Source organism: Euphorbia lathyris, chromosome 3, assembly GCF_963576675.1.
Source record: "Euphorbia lathyris chromosome 3, ddEupLath1.1, whole genome shotgun sequence".
In the NCBI taxonomy this organism is placed as follows: Eukaryota; Viridiplantae; Streptophyta; class Magnoliopsida; order Malpighiales; family Euphorbiaceae; genus Euphorbia; species Euphorbia lathyris.
Genome location: NC_088912.1, coordinates 77424870 through 77435933, shown reverse-complemented (window position 1 = coordinate 77435933; position 11064 = coordinate 77424870).

The window sequence follows — 11064 nt, the reverse complement described above, 5'->3', positions numbered from 1 at the left end:
CCGTAAGACCCCGAGCTTGAGTTTACTCAACAACCTAAAGGCCCTCAGTACTGCCGGCTGTATTATAATATTAGGGAGGGGCAACCGATTTTAATAACTTGCTTATTTACTTAACTTTTTAATGAGGGATTTTATTTTAGGTCTCATAATCTAACTTAGTCTTGATTTGCTTTAGCATACATCAGACACATACATTCACATACATTGGCGTTATGGACATATCATCTAAATTATTCCGTCGAGCCATAGACGGAATAAAAGGGCAAACCTAAGGAAATACTAACTATTACATATTTCTCTTTAGGTCCTCCGTCTTCTCCATGGCGCCTTGAAATTACATATTAATTTCTATACTACTAAAGAAAACTTCAATTGAATTGAAGGGAATCAGATGAGAGGAGAAATTACAATAGATAGTAGAAAGGCAGGACTCGCAGGCCCTATTTCAAAAATACCAAAAGACTAAAAGAGGGTCCAAATATGTCCATAACTCCAAACATGCATAGACTCAATTAAATAAATTTAATTGGTTGATTACATAACTATCTTATGTAATATTTATGTTAATCACATTAACTTATCAAATTAACTTTCATCCAATTTTACTTCTAATAGTTTCGTATCTTTTATATTAATCTTTAGATTAATATAACTATACAAAACTTTCATTATGCACGTCCCAATTATTTTGATTTTAATTCATTTAACATTTTGATTTACAAATTGGTAAAACAAACTTTTAAACAAATTTTCATTCGATAATCAAAACAGAAAACTATCAATTTCTGAAACATATATATATATATATATTTAAATATAAAAACGATTTTAAACAATTTAAAATCAAGTGGGTCCCGGGCCGGGCCCGAGAGTGGTCTGCTGCCGATTGGCAGCAGCCCTAGCGCGGCTGAACCGCCGCTGCCTTGCGGCAGCGGCGGCCTGGCGCCGCACGCAGCTGCTGCCGCGAGGCGCGACTCGGGCTGCTGTCGTATTTTTTTTTATATAATAATAATTTTAAATATATATATATATATATCACTTCTAAAACGGTTTTAAAACGATTTTCAGAAAATAGGAAAAACTACTATAGATTTCCGTTTTATCTTTAGAATTAATAAAACTGATTTTATCAATCTAACTATAAAACTAATAGATTTTGTTATAATGATTATCAACCAAAATAATTAGGAACATATGCATAATCTGTTTTAATTAACAATTAATTAAAACTTATTTATCTTTAGAATTAATTAATCAAAACAATTTTTTTTAATTAATCCTAACTATAAATATTTATTCAATCCTATTGAAAACTTCTAAATTTTCATATATGAAATAACGGATTTAACGATGGCTCTGATACCACTGTTGGAAATTAGGCTAAGGTATAGCAGCGGAAATATAAATTTTTTAACCTATTTCCATTAACCATAGGATCCGTTAATCGTTATTTCATATAAAGAGAGATAAGAAGAATTACCTTTTGATGATCAATCTACCGTTGTTAATGAAGTGCCTACAACTCTTCTCCGAGTTCCCAAACACGAAATAAAACACGGAAAGATTAATTTAGAATCAACCGTTGAATAGCAACCAAAGTAGATTGCCTCTAACTAATCAACACAAGATCAAGGATAAGAGAAATAGATGAAATCAATTGATCGGAAAGAAGCCGTAGAAAATCTCGTCTTCGAACTAGGGGTGTCGAAATTTTCTCTCTCTTGTACTATATGGATTTCGAAAATCTCAATAGGGGATTAGCACTAGGATTTCGAAAATCCCATAAGGTGGGGTATTTATAATCTCTTGTATCTAATCCCTAGTTAGATAGAATTAGGTTACTGAATAGGAATTCAATTCGGAATAGAATTCCTAATTATTATCTCATTATATATCTAATATATTAAGGATAATAATAATAACCTTATTGGATAATAATAGGAGTATTATAATCTAATTAAAACTCCTAACTTATTTATCTCTTAATTAATTTAATTCATAATCCTAATCCAATTAGGTTTAATAAAATCAAATTAATTATTCATGTATATCACTACATGAATTTCGACTCCCCCTTGGTCCATGGGCCTTATTGGGCTCAATTGGGCTTCCATCAATTAATTAACATCTATCTCTCTTTTAGGTTCCAAGTCTTATGTGTGACCCATTAGGTTCTTATTGCTTCTAGCCGTATGCAACGTTATTAAATTAATTTTCAAAGAATTATATTTAATCTTTGCATAACGGAATGATGTACATAGTATGTGATTAGCAAGTCCGTAATCATTCCCCCAGAGCTATAAGAAGACAGGTTGATTCTGTCGTTAACATTTTCGTATTAGTTACAGTATAATTCGATCCTTTATCAACTACATCCTTGAACTGAATCTTATGACTATGGGTGATGTCAAGTCATATATAGCGAGACGTTCGTTTTACTTGTACAGGCCGAGTCAACTCAAATAGATAGGTTAAGTGAAATCTGTATTTCAAGTCTTAAGCTATCACCTTGCAAGGATTTAGAGTCGAGTCTTCCACAAGCGATCCTTGGATGTATCTCCCATTTATCGGGAGTGATAAATGCTCAATCCAATATATAACGATCCCGCAATCACTTCTTGTGATACCCAACATCTACTGTTCACACCCCAGAGTCATCTCTGTTAAGGATCGTGTTACACCAGAGTCAAAGCGTCACATTCCGTAATCCAGAATACCAATTAATATTCCTTTGAGTCTGAGGATTAGTTATACCTATTAATACCAATGAGATGAACAGGTGACAAGGATGAATCTACCCATCCTGTTATCTCAAATCGGATCCCCAATCCTAATGAACAACTTTTCATCGGATCTATGTAACTGTCCAGATATCTGTATATATGAAGCTTGTGAGATCAGCTTTCTGTCGGACAGAAGACATTGTTACATACAAGTCTCAACAGTGATATATCAATCCTAAACATATCACTTGACTTGGGGTGGTTTTAAGTTTATTAGTTTATTATAAAGTTTTGTCTCACTTCATGCTTGTATGAACACTTTATAATCACTTTAAACAAACTTACGGATTTCCTTTTATTAGACTTTATTTAGTGCTTAAAAGGGATTGCCTTTATATAGTTATAAAACATATATCTCATTAAAACAAATGATATAAAGAACAATTCATTTATATTAAGTTTGTATCCTAGAACAATTGTCTATAGGACACTAAACCCCAACACAAGAAGACAGACACGATAATTACCTGGGTCTCCCTTCCTCAGTTGGTAGAAATCGCACCTCTACCTTTTGGTACGTAGTCGACCGGCTTCAGAAAAAGATAAGGGGGTGGCAGGGACGGAAGCTATCTCAAGGAGGTAAGGAAGTTCTAATAAAAGCAGTAGCATAATCAATCCTATCCTACATTCTACAGGTCTTTCTTCTACCTAAATCTATTTGCAACAAGCTGGAAACTCTTCTTAATGCCTACTAGTGGGGGAGGGGAATCAAATGGAAAGCGTGGAGAGCCCTGTGTGTTAAGCGCGAATGGGGTGGCTTGAATTTCCGCCATTTCCACGAATTCAATGTCGCCTTTCTAGGAAAATATGCATGGAAATTTTTAACGAAACCTCAAGCCCTGGTAAGTCGGCTGTTCAAAGCCCGCTATTTCCCGCATGAAGACTTCAGGGAGGCTGTTGTTAGACGAGGTGCCGCGGCCTAATCTCCCGGGCGGACCGGGGGGTGGACAACCTCATGGCGACGTAAGCGGTGATTGGCGCCGAAAGCAACCAATCGTGGAATCAAGCTGCTCGGCAGGACCGGAGCTCGGAGATATGGAAGAGTCGCCACCCACGAATGGGAAAATGAACACCGATCCCTTGCGGGAGACCGGTGTGGGTTCGGAAAACTTAGGTACGAGCCGAGAAGGCTAGCTCCTTTCCGGAGAAAGGCTACTAGGCACCCCGACATCGCCCGGTTATGAACCACCGGCCTCCTACTCAGCATGTTAGGTGATAACGGACTAATCGTATACTTCTTTAAGTTTAAAATTCATTTGAAACCCTTTTCTTTCTCTTTTTAGAAACCGTTTTGAGCATATGATATTGAAAAGCCACATCAGTAAAGAATCACCCATTTATGTTTATACATACACAGAGAGAGGGAAGAAAGAAGTGGTTTATTTACAACCGTATTAAATATTATGTCGTGTGCTTATTCTATATTAACTTATTTCCCCAAAACGGATTTATTTACATGGTTCGCACCTTAATCGCCGTTGGAACGATTAGGGTGCGTTTCAAAACCCCGTTTGATGAAGTTCACTCGAATCGGCGTTGGAACGACTCGAATATTTGAAAACGTTTGAGATAAAAAAACCTTTAATGAGAAAACGTGGTTAAACATACAAGTCACTTTCATTTGGTACAAATCCTTTAAGAAAACGATTCAAAACTCCTTATTTACAACGAAAACGATTTTAATTACAATGATCCTTTAATCCGTCTTTGGAAAGGATTAAGGTTTTAAAACGTGGTGTTTTGAAGATGATTTGAAATATTAACAAGAATGACTCTATCTATTTACATTAGAAATCTAAAAAAAAACTCATTAATTTAAATAGTTCAATTGAAAACTCCCTTTTTGTGATTTATTTTCCCCTTTTTATTTAATGTACTCTTTACCCATTGTAATTACAATAATAACCACATTTAAGCCCAAAATTAATTTTTCAAAGTGAAGCCCATTAGAAACATGGACTCATAAGTGGCCAAAAGAGATAAAGAAAATAATATAGATATATATTTACACATTTTAGCCCAAAAGATATAAAATAAGAGTAAAAGAAAGTATACTATCTAATACATATATAAGAAAGAGTAATGAAAATAATATATTTATACTTTAAATATATGAAAATAGTAGATGGAGTTCATAAATAAGAAAATAGCATTTATCACTCAAAATAACTCTATTTATCAATAATTAACATAACCCAAATATACTCCGAAACTATATATATATACATAACTAATATAATCTTAATGTCAAAAAGACTATATGTTTATCCCCTAATATCTACTAATTGTCTCACAAAATACCCAAGTAAATAACGTTTAAAATAGATTTTAATGTGACTTAAACAAATAATAATAAAAAAGAGAAAATAATACATACATATATAAAAATAAAATGGAACACCACTCTTCTAAAATAATTATATATGTTAAAATTCTAAAACAATTTGAAAATCATATATTATATAATTATATATATATATATATACTAAGGATTAAAAGTCTAAAAGTTAAGAAAAGGGGACCGAAATGGCATTTTTTACATTTTGGCAGATTTACCGACGGAAAATCCGTCGATAAACAGCCTTTAGTGACAGAATTGGCAAATTACAGCAGCACTCCAACATTTTCCAGATTTGTTCAAAAGCATTAAATTAAATCTAATTCAATCGTTTTGGACTTCCGAACTACCAAAGATGGATCATAGTCGAAAACGGAAGTTCCTAAAACGATGTTTTTATTTTAAAACGTTATTTGGAAACCTCTTTTAAATAAAAAACTTATAATTACAACATTTTCGATACCCGAACTACTTTTTTATCGGATCACGGTTCGTATTGGGATATCCAAAACGAGGTTTTTATTTTAAAACAAAACCGAATTTTATTTAACACGAAACGAAAATTAAATAAATACGCTAACTAAATAAAACGTGACAAAATAAATAAATGACTAAAGGAATAAAAACTATAGCATAAAAAAAATAAATAGAAGGAGAGAAATAAATTAAATAAAATAAAGAGTCTAGTCCTCGGATAATACCTTTGATTCGGTATCTGACAGTCGAAGCCAATTGATTCCACGAACCGCGAGCTCCCGATTTTAATAAAAATTTAGTAAAAATTGAACTTAGGAAATTTGGAATTTTTGAGAAAAAAATATTTTTCTCAAAAAAATCCACTCTCTCTCTCTAAAAATGTTTAGAGTGAGAAAGTTTTCCCAAAAAAAGCCTCCCAAAAAAAGCCTCCCAAAAAACCTCTCTCCTTACCTTGGGATCCGTGCCCTTATATAGGGAAACGGATCCCGGAACAATGGGCGACGCCCAAAAAAATTTGGGCGTCGCCCATTGTGGTTGGGCGGCCGTCCAACCTAGTGTTGGGCTACCGCCCAACAATGTTGGGCGATCGCCCAACGGCGTTGGGCGAGCGCCCAACGCGAGGTTGGGCGCCCGCGCAGCCAGACGCTTGCACGTCGCGGCCGCCGAACGCGCGCCTCGCGCTGCCAGGCACGTGTGCTCAACGGCCCACGAGGGCGCGCACCGCCAGCGGTCCCAGGATTGCTCGGACGTCGAGAGCGTGCCACTCGCGGTGCGTCCGACGGACGCCGCGCGCACATCTCGAGCCGTCAAGCGGGCGTTCGACCATCGTCGTCCGCGTGCGGGATGCCGTTGCGTGCCCGCGCCGTGCCGTTAATTTTCCTTAGCTTATTATTCTTTATATATTTTTCAAAACTTCCGGAATCAATCGCTTCGACCGTCTTGTTTCAGGTTTTCGTCACAGGTCCTCCGACTCGGTGTCTACAGTTGCCTCTACTTTTCTATTTTGACAGTGATGTGTGTGGTTCGAAAATGTTTTTTTGCTAACGTAACACATGTAATGTAAAACATATAAAAGTAAAAGACACGTAACGAGTAGGAGGAAACATACCTGACCTTTGCGCTGCGCGCTCCGACGTTGCTCTCTGACTGCATCAGACTCTACTTCGGGCTGCACCCTAGTTCACGACCGCGGGGATAATGGCTAAATAGCTACCCTAGTTTACGACCGCGGGGATAATGGCTAAATAGCTACCCTATTTCAAGATTGCGGGGATAATGGCTAAATAGCTACCCTGATTTACGACTGCGGGGATAATGGCTAAATAGCTACCCTATTTCAAGATTGCGGGGATAATGGCTAAACAGCTACCCTATTTCAAGATCACGGGGATAATGGCTAAACAGCTACCCTATTTCAAGATCGCGGGGATAATGGATAAACAGCTACCCTATTTCAAGATCGCGGGGATAATGGCTAAACAGCTACCCTATTTCAAGATCGCGGGGATAATGGCTAAACAGCTACCCTATTTCAAGATCACGGGGATAATGGCTAAACAGCTACCCTATTTCAAGATCGCGGGGATAATGGCTAAACAGCTACCCTATTTCAAGATCACGGGGATAATGGCTAAACAGCTACCCTATTTCAAGATCGCGGGGATAATGGCTAAAGAGCTACCCTATTTCAAGATCGCGGGGATAATGGCTAAACAGCTACCCTATTTCAAGATCACGGGGATAATGGCTAAATAGCTACCCTGATTTGCGATTGTGGTGAAGATGGCTAAAAAGCAACTCCGGTCAGCGACCACGAGCCAGATGGCTAAAAAGCAACTCCGGTCTGCGACCAAGAGTCAAATGGCAAAAAAGCAACTCCGGTCTGCGACCGAGAGTCAAATGGCTAAAAAGCAACTCCGGTCTGCGACCGTGAGTCAAATGGCTAAAAAGCAATTTCGGTTTGCGACCGAGAGTCAAATGGCTCAAAAGCAACTCCGGTCTGCGACCGTGAGTCAAATGGCTAAAAAGCAACTTCGGTCTGCGACCGAGAGTCAAATGGCTCAAAAGCAACTCCGGTCTGCGACCGTGAGTCAAATGGCTAAAAAGCGGGGGCTGTTTCTGGATTTTCTTACCACACTGTTGTCTGTATTTTCTCACTGGAGCTATCATCTCGACGATTCGATGGGCACACGTCTTAGTCCGAAATGAAATAGACTACTGATTGTTTTTCTGTTGATTGTCGTCTGTATTTTGACTGGTGTCACTGTTCTGTAAAAATTAACTGTTGTCTGGAATTGATGTTTTGACAATGTTAGTCACTGTCTGGGAGAAATGCAGGCTGAAACGGACTGCAAATCGGAAGTCTGTGCACCTGGTAATTAATTATTTACTTTTTACCTTTATGTCAAATCGTACTTTTTTCACTATTTACGGGAATGCCATTCCCTTTTCCTATATAAGGTGGTGGGGTTTCATTTCAACCCCACACCTTCTCTCTCCTCTTCCTCTCACTAGACTTCAATTTGGATTATTCTCGGGATGGATTTAGACGAATGGGATGGCACCAGAGGCATGGACGAGGTTTATGTAAACCTGGATAGAGTGGATACCTTCCACGACCCTACGACACACTTGAGCAGGACACGCTGCAACGAGGTAAGTGGTTTCTCACTTTTATTTGATTTGGAATCTAGGCTTTAGCACTCCTATACGAACATAATTTGCATGCTAACTCTTAGACTGCCTTAGAGGACTTTAGCTAGAAAACGTGAATTCCTTTATTTACACGTAACATCTGTTTGTTTTTGTAAGAATGCGCGCTATATGCATGTGAATAGTACACTACAAATTTATGCATGTTAACAGTAAAAACGATGTGAATAGTAAAAACGTGAATAGTGCACGTGAATAGTGACAACGTGAGCAGTGCACGTGAATAGTAAAAATGTGAATAGTAAAAACTTAGCTAATGCACGTGAATAGTGAAAACGACGTGAATAGTAAAAACTTACCTAATGCTCGTTAACGTACGTGAATAGTAAAACCTAATCTATGTTTCTCGTCACCTGTAGACGAGGGTGGATAAAAGGATTGACTAAACCTTACGTGAATGACCCTACATGAGAGATTTTTACAGAAAATTGGTCCTAACTGACCGGATGTCTCTAGGTTAGAAAATGAAAGAATACCTAGTCTTAACTCGTTCTTATCACTCGCTTGCCTTAGGAGTTGTAAATTTTTTTTTTATCTTGTTCCTCTTTAGCTCATCGAGATTTCCGGGACCACTGCCGAGGTTCTTTCATGGTATGATAGGCTGAGCGCCGCGGCGAGAGCCCGCGTGCAGGAGTTGGGCTTCGGACCCTTCATTGCAGCGTTGCCCCGCACCAACGGGGTGTGCGATCCCTTTGGCCTACGGGCCCTGTGTGAGCGGTGGGTTGACTCGACCCACACCTTCCACCTTTCCTTCGGGAGATGACCATCTCGCCACGAGATTTCTCATTATTGACCGGATTACGAGGGAGCAACACCCCCGTCCCTTTCCATTATGGCATGATGCGACCGCGGGTCGACCCTGCTAGGCTTGCCGCCTTGATAGGACCAGGAGTTCCCCTATGCGCCAAATCTACCCTGACGAAGTTTATTTCGACTGCTAGCCTCTTGAGTAGACGGGACTTCTGTGAGACTGATGCTACTGATCTGGCGGTTCGTAGCTTCCTTGTATATGCTCTGAGTGAGACGATTTTCCGCACGAAGGGCGGAAAGGTACATGCGGGTCTCATCCAGGCCCTTAGTGATTTAGATGCCGCAGCTTCCTACGATTGGGCGGGGGCAGGCTTAGCTTTTCTCTACAAGTTTCTGGACCTGACTAGCCGGAAGCGCAAGGATTTCGGTGGTTACACCTTTGCTCTGCTGGTACGTGACGCCTTCTTGATTCGCCTGTCTTTGTTTTTTTTTTCTTTCTCACACTCCTAGTCCTTGTTTATACCGCAGGTGTGGGCGTACGAGAGACGCATCCTTCCCAGTCGATCTCGACCTCGATTGAGAGCACAGAGGCCGCCTTTTATGGTTCGATGGAGAGATTTTGATCTGAGCGCTGAGAGGAGGCGGACAGTGCCATGGCTCCTAGATCGGATTGACTCATTAGTCCTCACACAGGTAGATTTCGCTTAGTCTCGCTAGACTTTGGCTTGAGTCTTTCTGACCCTTTTCTTTGTGCATATTTTTTAGATTAAGTTCAGGTGGGACGACCTTGACTTCGGTCCCGAGTATGCATACACATCGATGATCCAGGAGCAGCAGTGCGTGCTCACCGGCCCTTGTGTGCGGGCGTGGTATTTGGGAGATCGAGGCATCACCGGAGTGAGTGATGTTCACTGGACGCCGGGGGAGATTCCCGTTTCCATGTTTGCTGTGCGGACTCTGCCCCTATCGACCATTCGTCGAGATCTGACCCGTCATTTTGTCGGTAGAGTAGTCTGGGTTCACGCCGGGGGCCGCGAGCCTTATTTGTCTACTTTACTGAGCGCGAGGGATGCCCCGGCGGCAGCGATGGAGGTAGATCCCGTAGCGGACGTGTTTTCGAGAGATGCGGTCGAGGCCGTCTTTGGTCAGGCGGAGGTTTCGGTAAGTGATTCCGCCCTCTTTTCATTTTATTCATGATATGCTCGGAGGTTTTACTGTGTGTTTTTTTTTTTTTTTTTTTTGCAGGAGGGATCCTGGCGGAGTGCCCACCTATCTGATTTTTTCGACGATACTCGGGCTCAAACACCGGTGTGCGAGCAGCCCTATTTTGTCGGCGAGTCCTCCAGTGCAGCTCGACCGGAAGGGTCGTCCATAGGCGTGCCTATACCAGACTATGAGAGAGATTATGCTACGATCTGCTATGACGAGTCCGGGGCACCTTACGCGGGATTTGAGGCGGCCCCTCCTATCTTCTCCTCGAGGGTCCCGTTTGATCCCTCAGACGCTTCTCTGACCACGAGAGAGACTTTTACGGATTACGTAGGGCTGTCTGGTTATCTCCGAGACCGCCTCAGCTTGCGCTGCACCGATCACCTGGTATGTATCATTACTGTACTTTAGTGTAGTGAAATGTATGCATGTATGTATGATTTATGTTTTTTTGCCTATGCTGCCTTTTATCTGTTCTTTTTTCCTTTTTCTGTAGAGTGATCTACATGCCCACGAGCGGAGACAGAGCGAGCTAGTGCGGGAGGCTGATGCCCGAGTTGGTCACGTGTATCAAGAGAGGAACGACCACTGGTCGAGGATGATGCGACGGGAGACTGAGGGTCACCTTGCCGTCGAGGAGAGGGCGCGTGATGAGTCGATCAGCCGCCTTGCTGCAGAGGAGAGAGCACGAGCTGCTGATGAGAGAGCACGGGTTTCTGATGAGAGAGCGCGAGTTTCTGATGAGAGAGCGCGTGCTGCCGAGGAGACACTATCTGCGGAGCGGGCATCTCACCT